Below are 14,176 nucleotides of genomic sequence, written 5' to 3' on the forward strand. Positions count from 1 at the left end.
TCTTACAGACACCATAAGTGTAATCTTTTTAAACTGGTGCACATGGTTAGTGTAGGGTTCAAGTGTCATACCTCATGTCTAGGCTTGTGTGCAATTTCTGACTTGAAGTTGATGTTGCAGTGAACCTGACTAAAAATGCTTGCATCAAGACATAGTTCCAAAAGGAAAATATCCTTGCTGTGTGTGGTAAACTTCACAAACTGAGGACTACCTATTTAGGACAAACCCCACAGGGAACTTAGTCATCCAAGCGCTTGTAATCAGACGCCTGCTGTTTATTTGTAGATGTTGTCCATTTCTGAATCACTATAACTGAAATCCTAATGAGAAAAATATGGGTGTTGTGCTATCCTTCTCAAAATAGGATGCCCTTATTTATTTCCTTGTGTAATTTCCTTATAAGTGTGGTTGCTTACTTAAGTATTAGAACTTTTTGATTTTTGTAGGTCTAAAAAATAAAATAACACACCCATGTTATAGACTGATTTAACTTTTTTGTTATTCCCTTTTAAAAATAATCTTTTCATTTTTTATTACAGGGTATTAGACACAACTAGAAGTTTTGGCAGTAGAATTATGGCACTATGTGAAGCAAACACAAATCAATGCCAGTGGGATTATTTCTATAAAAATTTCAGAGCTGGACCTCTATGGTATTAACTTTGTTCTATTTTTATTCATCTAAGACTTAGTTCAGCATATCTTTCTATGAGTCTTTTGTACAGATTCTGTCTGTACAGACAGAAGTGTTCTAGATCAGCAGCTTATGCTGAACATCTAACTTTTAGATGGCTGGACTCAAGTGAAACAGGTGCCACCTACAGTAGGTAGTTTCTTGTTGAAAGAGCAGTATAAATAATGAAAGGCCTATACTGTGGCCTAATAGACAGTTGTCTATTGGAACAAGAAGATGCTCACAACATTAACTTATCCTATATTCGGTAAATTGTTTGGGGGTAGACAGTTACTTTCCACTTCTGGCTTGATCTGGCATTCTAAGTACTATTATAATATTAATAGTAATAATATTAAAAAGTTTAATTTAGCAAAAAAAATTGCAAATATATAGTTACGGAACTTTGAGGACACAGTTGACAGCATTTCAATTTTTCAAGTATTTCCTCTTGTTGACACAAACAAATAAACTTTCTCCCAGGTATATATGAAAGGCGGAACACTTGGCAGTAGATGACTTCATGATCTATGGAGCCATGCCGATGTTTGTAAAATAAATGTTTGATTGAAAGCATGGAAACAGTCACAACTGAAACTATGTGCTTAGTTGACAGAGTCTTTTCATGTCTTTCTGATTCTTAATCCGGAAATATGAAAAATAAATGTTCTTGCTCTTTTATTCAGTATAACTGTGCAGAAAAATCCTGTCTTTCAAAAATTAATGTGACATAATGTGTTTTCAGAAATGAGAAGAGTTTCTCCTATCATTTATAATTATGTGGTTTCCAGATGAAATATTTTCATGACAATATTTTTTCTTGGATGCAGTTCTTTTTATAGTAAAGCAGATTCTCAATGTGCTGTTGTAACAGGTTTGATAAGCTTGACTGTCCCGGTGAGGAATGCTTTTGAGATCTGAATCTGCCCTTCTATATGCAGTCAAAGCTGATCTTGACAATATCTCATATGAATAATCCACAGCTTCTGTAGCTAACCTCAGCCTTGCAAGTGATGCATAGGACCAACTCTGTAAATGTTTTCATTCTGCACTCATAATGGAATAATTAATATATTTTTTAAAAAATGATAGGTGTAAGATAGGAAGACATGAAGGAAGATGTTACTGTACTATAACTATTGTACGGTGACATGCCTTACATTATTTTTCAATTCTTTTCTGCATTTTATGAAAATATAGAGTTCTAACCCAGGTTTATTAGAATGAAATATTTCTTTGTTTGGCATTAACTCATATATTTAAAATGCAACTTTCTTTTGTTTTTCAGACCTTGTGAAAGGCAAATTTGCCTCCTAGACCTGTGCTTCCTACATCATAAAATATTTAAGGATTTTTTCCTATATTAATAATTGTACTAATAAGTTGGCCACAGTATTTAGTGAACCATTTTCAAATAATTTTAAATTAATAGCATTTGATTCTACCACTATTATTAGTGGTAGAATAGGCTGGTCAGTATCAGTAGACCAAAGCGTGTTTTACATGTAGCATTCAACCTCTACTGTTTGAGGTAGGAGGTCTGGAAAGTGAACTTGTTACAAATTCTAAAATTTCAAGAAACCACAGTTAATAAATAGTCTTGGAAGAGCCTACTGCTTCTCTCTATTTGTGGCAGTTATGCAATGCATGAAGAATCAATACATCCTTTGATTATCAGTCCTCATTGAGTCCCCATAAAGATCTCCAGGAATTTTCTTATTTTGTTCCATGTTGACCTTGAAGGGGTGTGAATTACACAGTAATGGGGAAATAAATAAAACGCACTGTCATCAACTGGCGTATCTTCCTTCTGGGATCACAGATAATGAGCATATGGTAGAGCACTTCCAAAGCAGTACTTCTAAATGACAGTGGGACTATGTCAGAGAACAGATATTATGCAGGAGGTGGCTGTTTCTTAATATGTCTTTCTCCCTTTGCCTTTTGGGTAGGGGTGATTATGTTAAAAAAAAAAAAATATACTGAGCATCTGACTGCCCCTCTGGACTTAGTCAAAGCCTAAGTCCAAAAGGGAAAAAGGCAAAAGGACTATGAAAAGTAATTTCCACCTCCTGCAACGCAACTTGTAGCCAGCAGGGGTGCTATTAAATGTGGTAAAGACAGAGCAGCCCTTGGAGCAAATGGATAAGGGGGGAAGGGAGAAGGTCACAGGAAAGAGCTGGAAGAATAGTATTCTTGCCTGGGGTGACAGTGATTTAACAGGGAACATATTTTCTACTTATAGGCAAATAGCCCCATTATTCATAACAATTTCCATCAAGAGTATGATTGTCTCCAGGGCATCCTGAATTTAAACTGACCCAAATAACTTTAGCACAGTTGAAACTGAGATTTAAACCAGTTCAAGATGTGTTGTCTGAGACCAACACAGGTAGGACTTACTACTGTCTTAGTTTTGATCCTTTTTCTTTTGCATATAATTAGATTTCTCCAATTAGGCAACAATTACTCAGTCCCTCTTTGCTTTTGGGAGCAGACTTGCCTTGAGCATCTCAATGTTACTGTAACTAGCTACTGAGAGCGCAGAAGGATAACCTTGAGTGTTTGCTCTTTCTCTCAAGGCTGCACAAAGTGTATTTGTGACTGCAAGGTTGATAGTAGGCCAACTTCAGTTCCTTGGCCAGTGGTCAGAGTAAGATGAAGGAGTGTAAAGGCAAGTGAACATTCGTACCAGCTCAGGCTAGCTTTGTTATTGTGCTGACATTGGATATAATTTTTTAAACATATTTAAACATATCCCCACCATTGAAGGAGAGAGTCCCAAATGATTCTATATTTCAGTATACATTACCCAAGTAGAAACATATATTTCAGTCCACTTGGCAAAATGGAGCACCATCGCAAAACTTTAACAAGTCATGAGTAACAGAGTTAAACTACGTATGACTATGATGACTTTTAAACTAAAAGTTGCCATTGCAGGATATACGATGGTGAATATTCATTGCGATAGTCTCAGTTACATCTTGTTATATTTATCTATAGAGTAGTAGAGAAATATTGGAAAATATATTTCACAAGTCCAAAACTTGTGCATCGCTATTCTTGTGTTCCCCATTAGCATGGAGATTTGGGATAGAATGGATATAAGCTCAAAAAGCTTGTGATTGTTTTTGTTATTTTATCTGAAGTTTGATTTCACAAGGAAAAAAAAAAGATACTGTGTGTAAAGAACTAAGACAAAATGATTATTTTTATACTGACACTTTTCTCTGAGGCTATAAACTATTTTAGGCGCTAAATCTGCCTGACTTTACAATCACTGCCCAAACTCCAGAATATAAATATGTATTAATATATAAAATATTCAACAGCCAGCACTGTGGAGCATGGTGTATGGGGAAGCCTTTCCCTGTAGCTAATATATACGCTATTTTTCATGTCTACAGATAAACAAAGCCAGTAAGTTTGTCCACAGCAAGCTATTAAAAAACCCTAGTTCTGAAGATATTCATTCCTGTTTTAAATGGTATGTGAGCTTAATTTATAAAAGCAATACCCTAATGGCTTAGCAAGCCTTTGATTCATCACTTGGCCATCTTTTTAATGCAGCATTAGAAAACACCTCAGGGCATGTCACTTGGTTCTTTTTGGCACGTGACAGTAACTGCTGTAACACATTCTGAGCTCAAGAGTTGTCCATCATTTAAATGCCATGTGACCTCAATTTTGAAGACTTTCCCATCCAAAGAAAAACAAAAAATCTAGAAACTGAATTTCAAATGACAAACTGGAAAACTACAAAAATGTTTTATACATGGACATGCACTGTTTCTTCCAAAGATTATTCAACTTAATTTTTCATGTGATGCAGATAGATGATTTCAGATTAAATCCATATGAATCTGAAATGTAAATCTGTACAAGAAAGACTTCTATTACAGCCCTATTATCAAGACAGTACCTCAAAGTCAAGCTTAAGTTCCTCAGAAAATATTACACACACGCTACCCATGAACTTGTGTCCTATGTATTTAGAATTTGCATTTTCATTATTCTGTTAATTTGTACCATTGACTCATCAAACCAATGCTGCTAATCCCAACCAGCTGAAATGCTGCAAACTTTAGAGTAAGATTCTTACTCTACATAGCATACAGAAAGAAAAAAAAAAAAGAAACAAAAGAAAAAAAGAGTTTTATATCCTTGTAATTATTATTATTTCCAGAGAGGACAGAAATTTGAAAGTGCTGTTTCAACAGTCAGTGATAAAAAAAAATTCTTTCTCTCTCTGACCTAATACAGCGGAATTGAGCATATACATTATGCATGCACTTACATAAGCACCATATATTGCATATATAGTTATACAGAGAGTATACATGGACCTAAATACAAATCATAGGCATACTCTTACTCAAATAAAGGTACCACATTTTCCAGTCTAAGAAATCATATACAGTTGCTTGACATTATCTCAAACTTCTGCCATTGGCACTGAAATTTGGTAGCTTGGTGGTTATTTTGGAAAGAAAGTTTTGCTAAAAGATGGAGTTGAGATGGTGCAGTAGCTTTGAAAAATGAAGAGCAAAACTAAATTTTTGTGGTTTTAAATAAAAATGTATCATATATAGTATACCCATTTTCTGTATGAACTTAGTGCATCTATTTGTACATGCTGTATTTTAAACAATCATTTTTCAATAACATTATCTATACATTTAGACTTTTTTCCATTGTGACAAGAGAATGACATAAAAATATGTTTCTTTCACTCTATTATTACATGTACTAACATATATACTAAAATCTTTTCAAGTTGACTTACTGATATATATATATATTTGCAGACAGAAGGGGAGGTACAGGCAGTTTGTTATATACAAAGTATGTACTAATATACTCTGTGTATAATTTAGTATACCTACACCCACATGTGTCTATTTTGAAAAACTGTTCTGTTTAAAAAAAGATCAACAGATTAGTGTGAAATTTAAACTTGCTTGCTTGAAATTTGACAAGGGGATATTCCTATAGGCAAGACTGCCTTCAGGTGACTCAGTGATCGTTGATGAGATATGATAAGGACATGTGAGTTTAGAGGTGTGTATTTTCTTCCTGGCAGTATTCTACTGTTTCTGCATATTGTGGGCATAATTTAGAAGAAGTCAAGAGCCTGATAAATAATATGTTTGAAAGGAGCCCACATTCTTTTATACTACAGATTAGCCTGTACTTTAGGAGGCAAGGACATGCAAAAGGTAAGAATTTCTGCCTTACTACTTAGATTTATCACCAAGTACGTTCTACAACTTTCTAGTAAATTGCTTGCAATGGGTGGAATTAATTACTTAATGTATTCTTAATTTTCTTTCTAAAAAAGCATGGATGTAAGGATATTTCCATTTTGTTTCTTAGAGTTTCAATCACTAGTACTGAAAAATTTTGCAAACTGTTCTGACTAGTGAGTCAATACCAACTTCTCCAAAGAGTGAGAAGTGAAGCAGCTGGAGATGATCCTATGGGAGGTAAAGAAGACACGAGAACTTGTTGCTTCCCAAAAGGGTGTAAATACGATGGTATGTGTTCCTTCTGCAAATATAATGCTTATGGCTTCATTTCATGCTTTGAGAAAACCCTGCTGTGACAGTGAACCTAACAAACTAAGGAAAACTACACTTACGCTGAATCTCTAGATCCTGGGATTAACTTCTTAATCGCTCAGGTCCACTATTGAATTTGTATACTATTCTCAAATGGCATTTTCATTCTATTAATAATAAAGTCATATTGATTAACAGACTGAAAAGTTTTATTGTGGGTGTTTTCATGGTCATCTTTAGATAATAACTATTTTAAATAAACTAAACTGAAATTATAATGGAATTTTGCATTTTGGAAGAAAAATCTTCATAAATTAATTTCTCTTAGCAAGCTCACACCAGTAAAAATATTTGAAAATACAATGGTCATTCTCATAACATTACAAATGACTAGGTTGCTAAGTAACATTTACACTATTTTTCCAGTAGTCTCAATGCAATTACAAATGCTGCAAACACTGTAGCAGCCTTATCTATTTATAATCTTTCCTGTATTCTCTTTGTTTCTGTTTTTAGTTGTTGCTGTGGGAACAATAAGCTGGAGAAGTATTTAAAACTCCTTTCTGAAGGCTGTAAGAATGAACACATGCTGGGATTGAAGATTTGGATATGTGCATGAAAAGAGCATGTATCACACAATTCTCAGCTATGCTCCGTGGTCCTGTCCCTGAGGATCATTCAGGTGAAGGGAATGGACATCTTTCTACCACTCCTGAGTAAGTGCCATTCTGGGTGAGAATAAACATAAAAGGACCTTAATTGTGCATGAATACATATTAAAATCAAATCCTTGCCTTTGACAACAACAAATGCAGGTTTTGTCTCTAAGCCACTCAGCTAAAATGCTGGCATGTTAACACTGTGGCTGCTTTTGTTTTGAAGGGATGATTTTTTTTTTCTTCATTTCCCCTAATGTCCTACTATAAAGAAATATGTGTAATTACTAGGAGGAATGTCAAAGTCATGCTGCCAATATTCACAATAGATGTAACTTTCCATGGGGCAGAAATCAGAAAGGGTCCTACAGGTCACTGAAATCCCCACAATAGGGTGTACATAGAATTTAATTTATGTGTAAATCTTGTGTTGGCTCTCTGCAGAGATAAATTTTTACCCAGTGTCAGTTAAACTACTGAGATTAATTATATTATCTTCTAACTTAACTTACATTAAAGCCATCAAAAACCAAGTTATTATTCTTACCCTATCATTGTATCTACTAACACATACATATGACTTTAAGATTTTTTAAAGAGAAAGTGACAGTATTGTATCTATATTTGGGGATTTTATTTGAACAGTTCTTCCTTCACTGATATTTTGCTTGTTTAATTCCTATTAAGAAAAAAAATGTCAAGATAGAATTGTCTATGGGTTTTTTTTCCTTTGGACTGGTGATAAAAGAAGTGGGAATTTTGAATCCTAATTGGCAAAGTGATTAGGAGAAGAAAAAAATCATTAAAAGTTCTCTGATCTGAAAAGCAGATATGTTTTCTAAGAAGTCTGCAGACTTCAAAGGGAGACCTGATCTAAGTGTGTACTTATATTCTAAATTGAGACAACTTCAAACTGGGGATCATATATATGGAGAAAGTGACAGAAAGACAAATCTGCTACTTTGGTTTTACTTTGTTAAAAGTTACTCATATGAAATGCTCTGATCTATTGGATAATCTGCTACTATTAGTGGGTATATCCATATAGCTGTTTGTTTCACTCTAGCTAGAGGAACCACTGTAAACCTCTCTAGCACTCAGAATACTGTCAGTTTGGCATTAGTGACTCTTAGCACTTGTCGGCATGGAGATGCCTCAACACCCGCCATAGAGGGGCAGCCTTCAGGATGAAAGCTTGCAGAGGGCAGGGCAAAGGGTGCTGGAGAGGCCAAGGTGGTTAGGCAGCCATCCTCCTGGGCCTCCCAGCAGAGGAAATCTTATGCAAGAGGATGTTTAGAGAGGAAGATGAAGACGGGAGTTAGCTGCCCCTGCCAAAGTGCAGGAGAACTTGGACATGGGAATGTTAGCCAGGGCAGAGGTCAATCCTGGCACACTTTACCTTCTGTGAGATAGGAGCTCAGCAGTACCCTAGCCTGGGGGGGACAATGGCTGGCACAGGCAGGGAGACGGGACAATGCCAGAGGTCCCATGTCTGATGGCTCTCAGACCAGAGCTTCCCACTGGAAAGCAGGGAGCTGAGCACAGAGTTGCTGGGGGCACACTGCTCCCACAGCTGCTCTGCCACATCCCACACTCAGGCAGGTCCAGGACCATTATCTCTCCACCTCTGCCAGCCACCGTGGCCAGCCCTGCCAGTAACACAAGTGATCATTAAAAACACAAACTAGCTAAGGACTGACTGTTGGTACATATTGTAGTTGCTACCTCTTCCTGAAGCTCAGGCCCTACTATTTTTACTGCTTCTGCTAGCACTGTTAGCTGGAGTACAGTTAGCAACATTAGTCCTATGTCACTACCATATCTTCAGTTTCCTGAATATTCAGTGATAATCCCATTTCGTCATACTTTTATCGTATCAGTTCCTAAACTGCATCATAAGAAAGGAGCTATGTATAATTCTTAGAAAAGGGAAACTAAAAGTATGTTTACACATTACCATATTACCAACTATGCATTCAAATTTTAAGTGGTGTAATCCATTTGTGAATTACCTTATTTAGACCAATAGGAGAGTGCTTGTCCTGCCATACTGAGAGGGACAGGGGATAGCCTACACCAGTAATTGCCTTTTCGGAGTGTAATACTGAACTGTTCCCAAAACAGGCATCTCTGCTGCTGAGACAGATTTCTTTGGACCCCAGTTGGTGCTGTTATTTGGAAGTACTTATCACTTCAGTTGTCCTCTAATCTGAAATTGCACATGATTCAACATCACTGGTGGAAGTCATCTGGCTACAGAAAACTGTAACACAAATGTCTATACCTGCACCTTTCACAGCCAGTGATGAGAAACAGGTATTTCAGGACATGATTCGTCTAGTTTTAGACACCTACTTCAGGATGTGACAAATCTTACCCAGGAAGGCAATATATCTCTCTTCTTTACTCTAAAGGGACTCTGTGAAATTAACTCAGATATAAACATCAACATATGGTCATATTAATTCCACCCCCTCAAGTCTTCTGGCTTCTGACTTAGGTCTTTTCATTTAAGTCAGTGGCAAAACATTAATTATAAAAGTACAGGATATGGACTTAAGTGATATACGTACAAAACCAGGAAGCATTCATCATGGACTTGAACTAGAGACTTAAACCTGTCAACTACAACAAAACATTTTGCACAAAACAATATTGTTCTTTTAATTTAGCTGGTTCTTTTTGATTTTTCTGTTTCCACCTTTTTTTTCCCAACTTGATGTTTTAGTTGTAGATGTTTCCAGGTATTGGTGTTAGCTGTTCAGCACTTTTTGAAACCCAAACCACTTAGGAAGGAGTCTAAATACAGATTCAAAACATTTTGGCCTCAAGAACATATGGTTTGAGCATTTTGAAGTGAAGAATTTTCAGGACAAAGCACAAATTATTCTCTAGGCTTGAGAACACAGGCATTGTAGAAAATCTTTCATTAGTTAGTCATAAACTCTTCTTTAAAAAGTCATACATAGTATTACCTTATATTTTAGGGTTATCTTGCATTCTTCTACTATCGCAACAACAATCCATTAAATTTCTGCCTAATAGATAAATAAATATGTAATTACTGTAAAATTCTTTTCTCATTCTCTCAGGAAACCATGACAACTTCCATAGTGATTGGCAACGTGGTTTTTCAGATTCTGTTTGCCCCTGAAAAGGAGGGGAAAGGAGAGGGCAATGCAGTAATAATATTCTATAGAACATCTTTGGGAAAAGTCAGATTTCCTAAAGCTGCTGTCTTGGTGAAAAAGTCTCCATGAAGTGGTCCTAGCAGCAAACAAAGACTCGAACATCTCTGGATCACATGAGAGTTGGACTGCTAAGCTTGGTGCCTGCTTTAAATGACAGAAATGCCACTTTCTGTTTAAACGGACAACTTGAGGATCATAGACAGTTTATCTTTCCTAAATTATTTCTACTAGCAGATCAGACTGAAAAGAAACAAAATTAATTTCAAGCCATTAATTCATTAGGTGATTTTTTAGTTGTGAACTGATTTCAACTTATTTGCAATAATAAAGGTGATTTTCTCTTTTTTTAACCCAACGTGTTTGAAAGTATGGCTTTTCACAAGCTGTCCATAGCAAGTAATCTCTAAAGAACCTGAAATTCAGTCTCTGGTGTGAAATCTCATAGGTCATAAGGTAGTTTCTTTATTATTAGCATTAGTTTTATTAATATTATTTTTATATCATACATTTTAAAGAAATATTGCCTTTTTGTAAGGTGATGGAGAACACATAAAAAGAAGCATAGGGGATAAGAAAAAAAGCACTGGAATGTGTTAAATTCTTTCCTTTTTTCCCCTCTTCTCTATAACTTTGTCATGTACAAGAATTATATGAAGCTCTCTCAGATTAAGAACTCAAACTTAAAATCTGCTAAGCTGCTTTCTAAGAGGAGGAAAGGTAAGGTAGGAGTTAGATCTATTTATTCGTTGTGTGTGAGGTGTTGTTACTTTTTTTTTCCTTGTCATTCCCACACAGTAACCATGTGTGAGGGGTTGTGGGATCATAAAAATAATCATGAAGGGGCTGGCCCATGTTTTATGTATGCACTCATTCAAAATACATCTGTTTGCCTGAACAAAAAAGCCTTCCCAATGCTCTTTTCTAACATACTGCAGGGAAAAAGAAAGGGAAAAAAAAACACCCAAACCCAAAAAAAACCAACATTGTTAGTTTCAACTTATTAATAATTTTAACAAACATTTTTCAACTAAATTTCCCCATATTAACTCAGTAGTCTTAATATACTAATATGAGCGTCTAATCAAATGAATCCAGTTTGGGAAGATAAACTTATCTTCATTGTTGTATAAACAGTTGTTTGAAACAAAGACATCTTTGAGAAAAAAAATATGGCAGTTCTTTTTCTGTGAATGTAGGTGCAATGGTTGCCAAAATTGTCTGCAAGGATCCATTCTGCCTTTCAGCTGGATGTTTCCTTGGCAGTAAAGTTGATGTAACAGACAATGTGAACCTTCCTCATTTATTTCCATGCAAAGTCAGCCAGCTTCGTTTTAACACTTTTCATTAGCAGTTTAAGATAGGCTGGCTGATCGCAAACTGAGGCAGATGGCAAATGCAAGCAGTTTGTTCTACTGGCCCTGGTATGTGGGAAATAACCTCCACTTGCAGTTTGAATGGATAACTGAGTTTGCAACTTCCCTAACTACTCCACATAGGCTTGCAATGATCTATGTTTACCTACACTGTGATGGAAGCAATATGCAATTTAGTGGCTCAGTTTACACTGCTTTTTTTGGTTTATGATCTGCATCGTGACCATCTCTGTTTGGCAATCAAGGCACAGTGTAAATATCACCTTGCTTCTACAGACACAAAAAGCACAATGTAAGATGTACGTAACAGTCTACATTTCCATTGTTTTAATCAAGAATATCACAAAGTCCACCTTCTTGACATATTCCTCAGCCACTCTTTCAGTTTGCATAATAGTGCACTTGGCACTTTTAGGCCAAGAAGGAAGCTGAGAGCATGATATTGCACACTGATAGCCCCTGGGATGTATTAAAAGCAGCCAGCTAAACACACATCTAGAACATGGTGCTGGTTTCATCCACAAGACTGCTTTCACTGACTGCCAGTGTTTAACAGATTTCCCTTTTAACGACATGTAAATGAAGTGGTTTTCTCAAAGCTGAAAGGGTGCTCCATGAAAGCAAAAACACCTCCCCAGAAACAATAAAAATGAGGTCATTACCTTGCCAACAGTTAATATTTTCCATCATCTGGCTTCCAGCCAGTAAGTGGGGTCTAGCAGACAGATCCTCTTCTCCTCTCTGTATAGCCCTATGTCTAATGACTGAGTCCTCACAAGCCAGCCAGAGCCATTTATGGTTTCTTTTTTATTCATTTTCCATCTCTTCAATAACTGAAAGGGATCCTTCTATTCTCAAGTGCATCTTTGCATCTTATGATAACACTTTGAAGGACACATTTTATGCAGCAGACACTGAATGTTTCAGAGTTACCATTTTATGTAAGATCTTGGGGTGACTGGATATGGAACAGGTGGGCATATGCACACCAAGCAAGTATAATCCATGGAAGGTTTGAGGAGAGATTACCTGTTAAGTTCTATCAGCACAACATGCACTTACTGATGGGGAAAGACTGGTATGTTTTTTAAATACTGGAAGCCTTGAGGTTTAGCAATAGAAAGTATTATCTGTGCTGCTTGGTTCCTGAATTAAATTGGATTTCAGGGGGAATGGTGAAATGAAAAGAATCAATCGTTACTCTATTTGTCTGCAACTTGCAAAGTTCTTTTAAATATTATCCTGGCATCTTCATCATTGTGCAATGTTATAAATGTAATAGCTGGGTTTTGCCATCTTTTATAATTTTGCTAATTCTCTCATTTTGCACTCAAATAGATTCAGTTTAAAACAGAAGTTGTGCTTCCTTAACCTTAAAACTACATACAAACAAAGCTATAACTCAACAGGCTAGGTCTCTTTATCCTGGAAACAAGATATGACAGAGGTCCATAAAATTATTAATGGCATAGATAAAATGATTAGGAAATTACTTCCTCACAATATGAACACCAGTCTACCTAAAGTTAATTTATCAATGGCAGCTTCAAAATTCAGAAAGAGGTAGTTTTTCACATCTGCTTAAACTATGGAACACATTGCCACAGGATGTTGTAGATACCAAATGCTTACATGAGTTCAAAAAGAGATAACACCAGTTCATGAAAGGAAATCCCTCAAAGGCTATTAAACACAAAAATATGGCCTGTGGCTCAGAAATTCAATGAGCCACATATTGCTGGAAGCTAAGAGGGAATATGCTGGGGTTTTGTTGCCATATGTTTGCCCTGCTTTTATTCTCTTCCCTAGGTATCTGTTAATAGCCATAACTGGAGATAGGATATTTTGTAGGATAACCTTTGATCTGAACCCATGTTGGCAATTCTGTGTTTAAAAGTATACACACAAGTATAATACAAATTCAAAAAAGATATTAATCTTTTACATATTTATCCTAGTACAGAACTGGAAAGCAAGCGTGTGACAACTGCAAGGTCACACTGCTTGGTTACAGATCAAATCTGATATTGATAAGAGCTTATTAAAAATATATATAATCGATGAAGTAAGAGCACTATGCTTTATGAAATTAAAGTCATGGTAATATTGTAATTCAGAGCTTCCTTTAATCTGAAATGCTCGGCTTTCTTTATACGTAACCATAGCATATAACATGAGCATGGTTTGAGACAGAGAGCTCCCTTAGGAGACTTAGTTTTCACAACTCCACTAGTTCATATTTCCAGCAGCATATATCTCCTGCACTGTGTCAACCACACTGGCAGCCAAAAGAAATTTACTACAAGTTGATCTATGCAGTTCAGAGATCAGGATTTTCATAATTTTTTCTTGGCTGCCAACACAGTACCCACAGCAGAATCTGTGCACTAACTAGAGTCCAAGTACATTACACTAGATACTGTATTTGCATCAGGTCCAAGAAGCTTTTACTTGGCAATCTACAAACAGCATGGCACAAAGTGACAAGTTTGGTTTTTTTTCTTTTTATTGCTTGCAAAACTTGAATAATTTTTTGAATGCTGGAGAGTTAACAAAAAAAATACTGAATTCTTGAAGTTTTGGTTTTGTTTTCCTGAAAACACACCTTCATGTATATACAAGTTACAAATATTCCACATAGAATCATAGAATCATAGAATCATTAAGGTTGGAAAAGGCCTCTAAGATCATCAAGTCCAACCGTCAACCCAACACCACC

General features: G+C 36.0%; 1 protein-coding gene across 1 annotated transcript in view; it reads right to left on the minus strand.

Annotated features, from left to right (window-relative positions):
- The window catches only part of MMP16 (matrix metallopeptidase 16), a 191,954-nt gene that overhangs the window by 57,440 nt on the left and 120,338 nt on the right, over window positions 1-14,176 (minus strand). The window lies entirely within an intron of this gene.

Source organism: Aptenodytes forsteri, unplaced genomic scaffold (genome assembly GCF_000699145.1).
Source record: "Aptenodytes forsteri isolate BGI_AS27 unplaced genomic scaffold, ASM69914v1 Scaffold433, whole genome shotgun sequence".
NCBI lineage: Eukaryota > Metazoa > Chordata > Aves > Sphenisciformes > Spheniscidae > Aptenodytes > Aptenodytes forsteri.